Raw genomic sequence first — 13,777 nt, 5'->3', positions numbered from 1 at the left:
TGATACATAAGTTGTGTGTTTGGTTGGTGAGAAAAATAAAAAGGATTTAAAAAAACAAAAAGAGAAGGAAAATGGTCAGATGTGAGGTTTGAGGAAATAGGGGGAGTGGGTATTCTTTTCACCAACCCCCAAAGATTTTGATTTTTGACTATGAAGAAGGACTTTGTTGAGTGGCTGCACAACACCACTCCCTCTCATATTCATTTTATTCACCAAACTTTGTATTGGACAACACCATCTTTTCCATTTAGTTTTTATGTATTTTTTTTTTCTTTTTTAAGCTTAATTTTCTCTACCTAATTTCATGCTCCTCCTTCATCTCCATCAAAATAAAAAATTTAAGGGTAAACTATTTTTTTAGTCTCGACTTTAAAAGAATAGGTACATTTAGTCCTAAATTTTTAAAATGTGCCTTTTTAATCCTTGATTTTTTAGAATAGGTTCATGTACCTTTTTAGTTCCCAAATTTTTTAAAATAGGTTTAAAAGATCTCTAAACTATTTTTTTTTCCCACTTTATATAATTATATGAAATTTTGAATAAAATAAAATATGTTTAAAAATAATTTTAGAGGGAAGGGGTAATCTTAAAAAAATAATTTTTAATTTAAAATAATAATAAATTAGTGCATGGACTTTTTAAACCTACTTTTAAAATTCAAAAACTAAAAATGTATATTTGGAAAACCTAGGGACTAATTAAACTTATTCTAAAAAACTTGATACTAAAAAAATATATTTTAAAAACTTATTAATCAAGTACACATATTCTTTTAAAAATAAATTGTTACATGACAATTGTTAATTAGATGCAGACATGTCTACCATAGATGGCTGCAACCACCTTTTTTTTAACGTATTTGTAGACTAAATTACAAAACGTTATTTCTTAAAGAAATATATCTATTTATCTCTTCAAATATATATTTTTACAAATATTGCAATATTGTCTTTGGTTTTTTGTATATGTTTGAAAAACTACAAATTTAAACGGCTGATGGTAGTTTTGAAAATTTGATGATTTTTAAAAGAAAAGTAAAATTTAGGGTAGATTTTGTAATTTAGTTTTTTGTTTGTTTGTTTTGTTTTTGTTACATGTTGAATATGGTTTGTGGGTTATTTAGTAATTTGACAAAAAATTAGGGTCCATTCGATAACGTTTCTGTTTCCTATTTTTTTTTTTTTTGTTTCTATTTCACATTTATTTTTAAAAAATGTCATATTTGATAACTATTCATGTCTTTTGTTTCTGAAATTTGAGATACGTTCCTAAAAATGAGATACGTTCCTAAAAATGAGGAACTAAAAAAAGTAGTTTTTTTCTATTTTTTTTAAAAATTGTTTCTAAAATATATCAGATTATAAACTTGGCTAGTTAGTGAGAAAGCTTGTCTAAAACATCATTTATCTTTATGGTCTTGAGATCAAATCTCATGTGAGACATTTTTATTTTATTTTTCTTTCTTTCTTTTTATTTCATTTTTCTCTATATATTTTTTTGTATTTCTTTTATATTTCTTTCTTTTATTTTTTTATTATTTTTTTTTATATCTATATGTTAATTTAATTTTGATTTTTGATTTTTGATTTTCAAATATTTTAATATTAATTTTAAATTTTCATATTTTCAATGGAGTTATTTTCAAATATAGGAAAATGAACAAAAACATTTACAAATATAGCAAATTAAATTTTGAATTTTCAAATATTTAGATTTATATATTATTTTGATTTTCAAATTTCAAATTCCCAATAGGGTTGTTTTCAGATATAAGAAAATGGACCAAAATATTTATAAATATAGCAAAATTTCACCGTCTATTTGCGATAGACTAGTATTTGTGTCTATCTACGTCATGATAAACTCAGATAGTAGTCTATTGCAGATAACTGTGATATTTTGTTATTATTTGTAAATATTTTCAGTAGCTTTGTTGTTTAAAACAATTTCCCTTTTCAATGTATATGTATAAATATTTTTTGAATTTTAAATTTTAAGTTTTGCAATATGAAATTTTATATATATTTTTAAATTTCTTTCTAACATATGAAACCAATTATAATTTTACAATATATAAATTCTATTTACTAAGATATTCATTAAAGTTCATTTTAATATTTTTACAACCACGACATTTACATATATAATAATATAATTGAGTTAGATTTGAGTCTACATCATTTAAATTTAAAAGAACGGATTTGAGTGAAAAATAATATTGTAAATCAAATTTTAGCAACATATGAATATTAGAAACAATTATATTACTATTATTAATTTTACATGGGGACTTATGTGTATTTGATAATTATTTTTATATTTTAATGGCTATATGTTCATTTATTTTATATAACTAGATTATATTTAAACTATAAAATATGGAAAAAAAATGTAAAGGAAAAAAATACAAGAAATGAGAAACAAGAACAGTTATTAAACAAGTTTTTGTTCTTATTTTTTTTTCCAAGAAATAGGAAACATGAATAGTTATCAAACATATTCATGTTTCTTGTTCTAAAAAAAAAAAAACAGAAAACAAGAATCAGGGAACAGAAACGGAAATAAGAAACAAGATTGTTATCAAACAGATCTTAAATGAGGAAAATGATTACTTGCTTTGCAAGAGGATTTCTGATGAGAGATGTAAATAATTATTTTGGGTCTGTTTGATAACATTCCTGTTTTCTATTTTTTGTTTCTATTTCTCATTTTTTAAGAAACTAATTTGTTTGATAACCGTTTCTATTTTTTTGTTTCTGGAAGAAGAAACTTTTCTAAAAATGGGACCAAATTTGAGAAACTACAATGTTCTATTTCTATGTTATTTATATATGTTCTTAAACGAAGTAATAATTTAATTAATTATATCATATATAATTAATTCTCTCAATTAATTTGAACATTTCAAATTAATCCAAAATTAATTCTCAATTAAATCCCTGTTGAGCTACAGAATGAACCTTATGGACTTGAAAGACATGTAGATCAAAGCTCTAATGGTACTTAGATAATTATTAAACATTAAGTTACTCAACTTCCATTAACTATTGGTCACTCCACTAAAGACCGACAACTGCACTCTTCACACTACAGATATATTTTTGTGTCCATTGGATATAATCAATCGACAGTTCGATGACCCTTCACATATTGCTCGTAAATATTTCTGTGTCCATTGGATATAATCAATCAACAGTTCGATGACACTTCACATATTGCTCGTAAGTACAACTGGACCAAAATTACCGTTTTGCCCCTGTAGATACATCTAACTCCTTAAATACCACCGATTCCTCTAATGAATAATAAGTCTTAGTCCAACTATGACCAAGTCCCTCTCGAGCCAGGATAGGGTGTGGCCACATTGTTCAAGTCCCGGAATCAGCCCTTAAGGGAGCAATTTATCTACTTACCGGACATCAGGAATGAGTGAATTCCATCCTATGTAGTTGAGTTTCCAACTCTCCAATTAGACAAATCCTCAAAATGGTAGGCTTACTGAGTTGGCAATATAGTCACTCTCACCCATACAAATCAAAGGATTGCTTTCATGAGCAGGAGTTTACAACTCACTCAGGATTCAGGTCATCACCTATGGTCATCCTAGTGAAATGTGAGTCCCTACTATTGACGACATTATATAATGAGACTAACCATTTCGTGGTCCGGTCTTATACAAACTCTTTGTATAGGATACCCCTGTTCACATGTCTCTACATGAATGATCAAGATCAGATTATTTGTAGCGCTTTACAATACTTATAACATCTACAAAGTGGGTCGTATCCGTAGTGTCACAAGGATAAGGTACTCAACCTCATCCATCTACTACAGACCATTTAGGTTATTATTTAAGCAAGATCCACTTACATGTCTCTATATACTTGTTTAAATTACATAAAATAACCTAGAATCTTAGTTTATTGGATTGAGTGTATGCTCATAAAATAACAATTCTTTTATTAATAACAATTTGTTTATACAATAATGTTTACAAACTACGAGAATACAAGAGATTTAGGACACCAATCCCAACATACATACATACATACATACATACATCTATTTCCCTCGAAAATACCCCGTAGGGATGAGAATGGGGAATCTCTCCCACCCCACCCAGCCTCGTTGCCAATCCTAGAGATAGCGATTTTTTCATTCATTTACATCCAAACAAGTTGTGCGATTTTTTCATTCATTTACATCCAAAAAAAAATTAAAAAAAATAAAGATGTTAGTACAATTAAACAACTAGAGAACATTAAATGAGTTGCAATATTAGAGAGATCCATCCTCTATTTCCCCCTCGAGGAAGCTGGAGAGTTGATTGTGCAGTTTGTGAGCCAACTAATTTATAAATATTTTTGTCTCTTGGGCACCGGTAATTGTGAATATGGCTTAATAATAACAACAATAACAATAATAATAATAATAAATAACAACAATATAATTTTGGAGGTAAGTTAAGTAAGTGTGAACCATAAGAAAATTCAACTGACATAAAATTTTTATTAACGACGTCGAATTAGGTTTGAGATTATCATACTCTATATGTAGTCAAAAAGAAGTAAGAGGGGTCATCTAATAGATTCAATAAGGTTTTGGATAATTACGGCAGGAAGCTTTTGAGTGTGATTAAATAAGGAGAGAGGGGGGAGGAGGGGAATGAGGAAGCAAAGAGTTTCTGCATTAAAGAAAGAGGGGTTACCTAATAGATTCACATGGATAGTTTAAAAAAATTTAGTGCCAAAACAAAATTCATTTTTAACCTTTTTGCTCCTCTTTTTTCCATTTAGATTTCATAGCCTATTTTTAAAAGCTATGTCAGATAACTATAAAAACCAATATTTTTTTATAGTGGTTGGTTACACAAATAACAATCAGACCCAAAATAATAAAAGATGTAGAACAAGGATATATATATTAACGACATGGCAAAAAAAATAGTATTAGATATCACTGATAGCAGCTATCAGGGATAGTTATATAGGTAAATGACTAAAAAGCTCACACGCAGTGTACTGTTTCACACTTTTCTCAAATTGGAAGCTATCAGTGATAGCAACTAATAGTAGCTATCAATGGTAGCCACTAATAGCTACTAGCTGCTATCGCTGATAGATGCTATCAGTGATAATCAATTAGAGAAATATTAATACAACCTTGAAATAGTAACACTTGAAATAACACCTTTCAATTTTCTATCAGTTTTTAATGGCTATCATTGATACACTTTAATCAATTGGAATCAAACTTGAAACATTAACATCTAAGATTATCAATGGTTATAAATGATAGATTTTTACAAGTAGTTATCAACTTTTGAAAGGAAACTATCATCTTTCAAAGATTAACATTTAAATCTATAAGTGATAGAAGTGTATCAATGAGAGGTCTATAAGTGACTATTTTTGACATTTACCTAAGTCATATCACCAATATCATTAATATAATTCATTTAATTGATATATACCTAAGTCATATCACTGATGTACGGCTATCACTGATAGTTGTAGCTATCATTGATCACTTCTATCAGTGGCTATCATCGAGATAGCTTTTAGCAGCGCCTATCAACGATAGACTCTCATTGAAAGGAATTGACTTTTATATCATTGATGACATCAATATTGGGATATCACCTAAATTCTATCACCGATATCACTAATATCACTTATATCATAATTATCGGTGATAGCTTCTATCATTGATAACATGTTATTAGAGATAACATTTGTCATTCCTTTTTATCATCAAATAACATGCTATCGTTGATAGCTTCTTTCATTGATAACATGCTATTAGTGATAACTTCTAGGCATTCCACTTACACTTTAGTTCGAGATTCATCTTTATTAATTAAATTCACTAAGTTGGCTATCAATGATAGACTTCTATAAGTGGCTATTAACTGCGAAAAATATCTTCAAAGATTAAGTTATCAGTGATGGAAAATAGTAGTGGCAATCATTGATAGAGTTTCATTAGTGATTATCATTTTTGAAAGATTAACACTCAAAGATATCAATAGCTATTATTAAGAAACTTTTATCATGATTATCAATAATAGACTTTTATCACTAATAGACTTACATCGTTGATATCTACATAAGTTTGATATCACTAATACATGAATATGACTGATATCTATAAAGTTCTATCACTAGTATCACTAATAATTGATATTATCGATATATAAATATTACGATACACAGATACATAAATATTTCAATTTTTGCCCTTCATTTTGGGTCATCTACGCTATTTTTTCAAGTTTTTACTGATAGACACCGTACTCTTAATGTCCTATAAAAAGAAAAAAAAATATTGAAATGTTTGACGATATCGTTCGCATTTTTCATTTTTTGTGAAATAAACTTGTTTAATAACTATTCTCATTTCTTATTTCAAACTTTTAAGAAATGTTTAGAAATGGTGCAAATTAAGAACTAGAAAAAGTAGTTTCTTTCAAATCCGTTTTCATTTACTATTTGTATTTAATGTTTCGTTATAATAATCAAGCTTGATGATTGGCTTGTTGGTGTTAAGTCACTTATGAATTGAGTACTTTCAAATCTTGAGTACAAAACTCAACCTCAACCAGAGAAAAGAAAAAATATATATATTAAAAAATAACGTGTACAATAAGATGAGACAAGGGAGGACAAAATTGAAAATTACAAAAATTCAAAAGTTGACTAATCAACGCTTCCATATTTTTAAATATTTTAAAACGGTGATATATTTTTAGATTTTTTCCTTATTTTGCTATCTATTACAAATATCCTTATTTTGGAAGGTTAAGATACAAAATATTGAATTATAAAATTTAGAAATCATTTAAGAAAAACAGAATTACATACATTTTACACAACTTTTACCCAATTAAAGATACCATTTATGCTGACATATTGTCATAATCCATCCACAATTCAAGATACCATTTATGCAGACATATTGTCATAATCTAAAACTTGAAGAAGAAAAAAAAAACATTATGCAACTAATAATAAGGTCTCAACATCTAATAAAATCTCATTCAAGTTCTGATTTGATAAAAATTCTTAGACCAACGTAAGAAACCAGATGAAAGGTAGATACATTTCTTAAGCCAAAATTGCATTAATCTAATTCACCATTTTATTTTCAATATATCAAAGAAAAAGTAATGACAAAAAACTAGCAAAAATGTGTGCAAGAATGAAGTAGAGATGAAAACACAATAAACTCAATTGGTGTGACAAAAAGACTGTACATGTAGGCGAATATAAAATTAAAAAAAAAAAAAGATTTCTTAAAAAATTTTAAGTATCTTATCATTAATTTAATGTGATAGTAAAAATAAACTAAAATCTTAAAATATTTTAAGTATTAAAATAGCAAGATTTTGATGTACATAACGTGATGAATAAAATGATTTAATGTGATACTAAAAAAACAAAATAAATATTGAAATGATAAATATAGATGATGAATACAATGAAATTTTTTTTTTTGGGGGGAAATCTACTACCAATTTAATTTAAGTGATTTTTTTAATGATAAATTTTGGCAATCAAATATTATAATCAAATATTAGAGATAACCAAATTTTAAACCAATAAAATCTATTCAAAAGTTCAAATACGTATATTATAATTTTTTTTAATAATTTAAATGTAAAATTTTGTAGATAAACCATAGTATTAGAAAAAAATCAAATTTTAAACACCAAAATTTACACATTAGTTATATAATTTTTTTAATGATACCAAATCTACACGTGAATGCACTACAACAAATAACCTTTTTTTATAGCATTTTGTTATAGCACTTTGAAAAATCTGCTATAAAAAAAACACCAGTCTGTTTTTTTAAGTTAGCGCTCTAAAGTTTAATTTTTCATTCCACTTTGTATGTTTTGTCGCTAAAAATTTAGGCTTCCATTACTTTTCCCCATTTCCCTTATACACAAACTTCTCTCATTGTCTCTCTCTTAACTCTAAATTCGTCTCTCTCAACTCTTAATCCTTCCCTCTCCATTGTCTTCTCTCAATCCCAGCTTCAACCTCTTCATCTCTTTATCCATAACCATATAGTTGGAAGGTTTTTATTAAAAGAAAATTCACACGTTTCACGAATGTGCTGAGTCATCAACCTTCATTACAAGAATTTTGGGCTTTAATATCGATTGAAAAAAGTGAAATCAGATGTATAATGTCGGTTTTATTTTTTTAAAAAAATGGGTCTTTAATGTCGGTTTTAAACTAACATTGTAGGAGTACCTTCAATGTTGGTTTTAAACCGACATTAAAGACCCGCTTAATTTTTCCCTCTTCACTCTCCCCCTATTTTCTTTTTCCTCTCATTCTCACACTTCTCTCCTCAGACCCTCTTCTTTCTCACTTCTCTCTTCCAAACCCTTGCTAATGGGTAGCATAACCCATACCGTCATGCAACCTGTGCAGGTCTGTTGTAGTGTAGATCTGGCTTCCGTGCAGGTCTGTTCGTCTGCAACCTGCGCCGTCGCACCCAGTTGCCCAGATATGATGTCGCCCGGATCCATGTGTCGTCGTTCGTTGTTCGATCTGAAGTTCGCGGTTCGTCGTTCGTCCAGATCAGTATGCTCTTCTTCTCTTTCCTCTCTTAAACTCACAACAATTTTTGTACTTATGTTACGCCTCTCAACTGTTTGCACAAATATCTCAATGTTACGCCTCTCAACTTTCCTCTCAGCGCTAGACGATTGTGTAGATATGTGTGAACGCTGGACGATCGTGAGGTCAGCGCTGGACGATCGTCAATCATGTAAGCGGGCGCTGAACGATCGTATAATAGATGCGTGGGCACTGGACGATCGTGTAGGTGGGCGCTGGACGATCGTTGATCGTGTAGACGGGCACTGGATGATCGTACAGCAGATACGCGGGCGCTAAGCGATAGACTACACAATGGCGCTATGCGATGGGCATGAGCGCTAGACGATAGCCGTGATGCGCTAGACGATGAACAGATGTGTTGATCCGTGTGTCGCCGTTCGTCGTTCGTCGTTTGATTTGAAGTTCATCGTTCGTCGTTCGTCCAGATCAGTATGCTTTTCTTCTCTTTCCTCTCTTAAACTCACAGCAATTTTTATTCTTATGTTATACCTCTCAACTGTTTGTGTAAATGTCTCAATGAAAGCCAGCTGCGGTTTCACTTCAATATGTCTCTCTGCTCCTAGATTTGGGCCTACTTTTTATGTGTCTATAGCCTTTGAAATTTGATTTGATTAATGGTTTTGTTGTATATGATACATTTGTTGAAGTATTGGTAAAAGGCGTTGCCAAGAGTTGCTCCTGCATTAGGTATGCGTGAGCAAGAGCAGTGAAATCGAAATGTTGAGCACAAGGCGCTAGGTAGACGATTGTGTAGCAAATGGGTAGCACTACACGATGAGGTAGGCGATCATGTAGGCGGACGCTGGACGATCGTATAGCAATGCGGAAAGCTAAACGATGAGGTAGATGATCGTATAGCAGATGTGCAGAGCTAAGCGATGCGTTAAACGATCGTGTAGGCAGGTGCTGGACAATCGTTGATCGTGTAGGCGGACGCTGGACGACCGTATAGTAGATGCGCAGGCGCTAAGCGATACACTACACAATGGCGCTACGCGATGGGCATGAGCGCTAGACAATTGCCGTGTTGCGCTAGACGATGAGCAGACACACTACACAATAGGCGAAATGCTAAGTGATAGGTGATGACGTTAAGTGATAAGCGAATGCATTAGACGATAAGGCGTTAACGCTAAACAATGGAGGTAAACGATGGGCGCGGTAGCTAAACGATAGCCTATGCGCGAGATCGTTTACTAAATGATTGAGCTATACGATGGGCCGCTGGAGCTAAACGATAGATGCAGGAACTAAACGATTGATTGGCTTGAGAACAAATGCATTATGCTAATTAAATACACTAAAAGAATGTTTGACTCACAGTTTTAATAAGTTTTAGTTGATAACTCATAGTTTTAAAAAGAAGATTCTCTCATTTATTCAACTATTGAGTTTTCTTGTTTTGCAGGTGCAACAAATGAGTAAAGATTTGGTATCGCAACCTCTTTATGCTTTTTCTTGGGGAACTCTAGTCAAGAATTTTGTCTTGAATCTACCATTTATACACATTCCCAATAAACATGGTTAGTTGAATATGAATTCTGATCTCATTTTCACTTTCAATCCTTTGTCTTAAACTTTTTTTGTTTGTGATCCTTTGAACAACAGTGGTCAGACAAAGATGCCTATAACCAGACATTGCTGAAGCTAGGGGGTCTGTTCAAGAAGAATTATGAAGGGATCCATACTTACCAAGTGGAGAGGGACAGTAAAACTCATAATGTTTGTAAAATCATAATACTTGTATTACTTGTTATTTGTGTTTTCAAGGGCTAAATTATTGTACGGCTTTTAAATTATAATTTAGCAGAACTTGTGGATTAAATGTAATAGATTTGAAATCCATACATAAATATTATGTCATAACCACAACGTTCGATGATGATGTGTCATGTTATACTTTTTGACCAAAAAAATGGATTCGACAACGAAATTTTAAAAAACGGACAATAATTGATAAAATAGACAGATTCTGAGCTTTAATGTCGGTGGCAAATTTCAATAAATGGCTTTAATGTCGATTGCAACCGACATTAAAGGGCTTTAATAATACTATCTTTAATGTTGGTTGTCAACCGACATTAAAGCCCGAAATTCTTCTAGTGCTTAGCCATACACATTTTCGACTAGCCTCGTGAATTGCAAGAATTTCAGCATTATTTGAGGAAGTGATCGTTATAGTCTGTTTCACCGATCGCCATGATATAGCAGTTCCTCCACATGTGAACAGATAACTTGTTTGAGATTTAGTTTTGTGTAAATCAGATAAATATCCAGAAGCTGCATAACCAACTAGATCAAAATTTGATTTATTTGAATAAAATAAACCCATATCGATTGTTCCTCGGAGATAACAGAGTATATGTTTAATTTCGTTCCAATGTCTTTTTGTAGGAGAAGAATTATATCTAGCTAATAAATTTACTAAAAATGCAGTATTTGTCCTGATTGTTTCAATCCATATAATGATCTCTGTAACTTTATTGAATACCATCCCCGAAAATTTGATGTATATGTTTCAGGTACCTTAAATCCTTTTGGGATTCTCATATAAATATCATTATCAAGAGATTCATATAAATATGTTGTGACTACATCCATAAGATGCATATCCAGACTTTTATACACAATCAAGCCTATTAAATATCATAATATAATTGCATCTACAACTGAAGAATACGTCTCCTCAAAATCAATATCAGATCTTTGTGAAAAACCTTGTCCAATTAGTCTTACTTTATATCTTGTGACCTCATTATTTTCTTCTTTTTCTCACAAATACCCATTTGTATCTCGCAGGTTTAACACCTTTTGGTTGGGCTACAGGTCCAAAAACCTGGCGTTTTGAAAGTGAGTTTAATTCTGCCTCAATTGTTTCTTTCCACTGAAGCCAATCTTTTCTATGTCGACATTCTTCAACAGATTTTGGTTTAGGATCCTCATTTTCAGATATAATATCAAGAGCAACATTATACGCAAAAATGTTGTCAATAATTACATTAATTCGATTCTATCTTTTTCCTGTCATGACATAATTTATTGAAATCTCATTATTATCTTTAGGTATTTGGTCTCTAAAATGAAGAGTTCTTAAAAAAATAAAAGGTATAAAGATTTGAACATCTAAAATGAAAGTACACATCAATTATTGCTATGCTATATTAATGTTGATTTTTAGATGATAGAATATAGTTTAACGGGAGTATGAAAAAAATATATTTTTTTATATTGTCCAAATAAACATTAAATTTATATATATACATACATAACATTTTTTTCGACAAAAAATTATTAACTACTAGATGTGTCGTGATACTATAAATTTGCACATACCTTAACTGCTTGCCAAAATGACTTAATTGAACATACAAATTATTTTAAGATGTGTGATGAAACTAAAAATTTTCGTTACCTGAGAGATTTGAAATCTCGTGGGGAAACCCCATGTACTTAGCAAGCACACGCCTTAACCACTCGGCCAAAGCGACCTAATTGAACATATAAATTAATTTGATGAGTAGTTTTGAAACATCTATAATTTGATGAATAATATTACAACATTTGTAAGTATATAGGTATTTTTGAAACAAGTGACGAAGTTCAATTTTTTTTTTTTTTTTTTTTTGTGTGTGTAATTTATCCTTTAATTAAATTCAAGTTTAGTCTTTAAATTTATAGGTTCGTACATATTTGGTCTCTAAATTTTCACTGCTGAGTTCTTAAACAAATAAAATGTAAAAATATTTGAATATCTAAAATGAAAGTATACGTCAATTACTCCTAAGCTATACTAATGTTGATTTTTAGATGATAGAATATAGTTTAACGGAAGTATGAAAAAATAATTTTTTTCTATTTTTTGAATAAACATTAGCTTTATATATATATATATATATATATAAACATTTTTTTCGACAAAAGATTATTTACTACTAGATGTGTCATGAAACTATAAATTTGAGATTCGAACTCTTATGAGAAAACCCCATGTACTAAGCGAGCACATCAAACTCTCGCGGGGAAACCCCATGTACTTAGCAGGCACATGCCTTAACCACTCGACCAAAGCGACCTAATTGAACATATAAATTAATTTTATGAGTAGTTTTGGAACGTCTATAATTTGATAGTAATATTGCAACATTTGTAAGTATAGAGGTATTTTTTAAACAAGTGACGAAATTCAAAGTTTTTTTTTTTTGTGTAATTTATCCTTTAATTAAATACACGTTTAGTCTTTAAATCTTTAGGTTCGTGCATATTTGGTCTCTAAACATTCATTGATGAGTTCTTAAACAAATAAAAGGTATAAAGATTTGAACATCCAAAATGAAAGTATACTTCAATTACTGCTATGTTATATTAATGATGATTTTTAGATGATAAAATATAGTTTAACGGAAGTATGAAAAAAATATTTTCTTTTCTATTTTCCAAATAAACATTAAATTTATATATATATACTTAGCAGGCACGCGCCTTAACCATTCGGCCAAAGCGTCCTAATTGAACATATAAATTAATTTGATGAGTAGTTTTGAAACTTATATAATTTGATGGGTAATATTGCAACAATTGTAAGTATAGAGGTATTTTCAAATAAGTAACGAAAATTAAAGTTAACTTAAAGTTTTTTTTTTTGTGTAATTTATCATTTAATTAAATTCAAAGTTAGTCTTTAAAATCTTTAGGTTCATACATATTTGGTCTCTAACTTTCACTGATGAATTCTTAAACAAATAAAAGGTATAAAGATTTGAACATCTAAAATGAAACTATACATCAATTACTGCTAAGCTATATTAATGTTGATTTTTAGATGATAGAATATAGTTTACCGAACATATGAAAAAAATATATACTTTTTTCTATTTTCCGAATAAACATTAACTTTATATATATCATAATGTAATTGCATCCACCATTAGAGAATACGTCTCCTCAAAATCAATACCAGGTCTTTGTGAAAAACCTTGTGCAATTAGTCTTGTTTTATATCTTGTGACCTCATTATTTTCATCTTTTCCTCATAAATACCCATTTGTATGGTTTAACACCTTCTAGTGTTTGGATTACAGGTCCAAAAACGTGACATTTTGAAAGTGAGTTTAATTCTACCTCAATTACTTCTTTCTACT

General features: G+C 29.9%; 1 non-coding gene across 1 annotated transcript; it reads right to left on the bottom strand.

Annotated features, from left to right (window-relative positions):
- Positions 1 to 12,045: 12,045 nt before the first annotated feature.
- TRNAS-GCU (transfer RNA serine (anticodon GCU)) lies at positions 12,046 to 12,127 on the bottom strand. The gene has a single exon. It is a non-coding gene; the product is annotated as a tRNA-Ser (tRNA).
- Between the last annotated feature and the right edge of the window lie 1,650 nt (positions 12,128 to 13,777).

The sequence above is a fragment of the Benincasa hispida genome, chromosome 9, assembly GCF_027475165.1.
Source record: "Benincasa hispida cultivar pf3 chromosome 9, pf3_genome.v1.1, whole genome shotgun sequence".
In the NCBI taxonomy this organism is placed as follows: Eukaryota; Viridiplantae; Streptophyta; class Magnoliopsida; order Cucurbitales; family Cucurbitaceae; genus Benincasa; species Benincasa hispida.
Note: the sequence above shows the minus strand (reverse complement) of the source record. Positions and strands in the feature narration are given on the sequence as shown.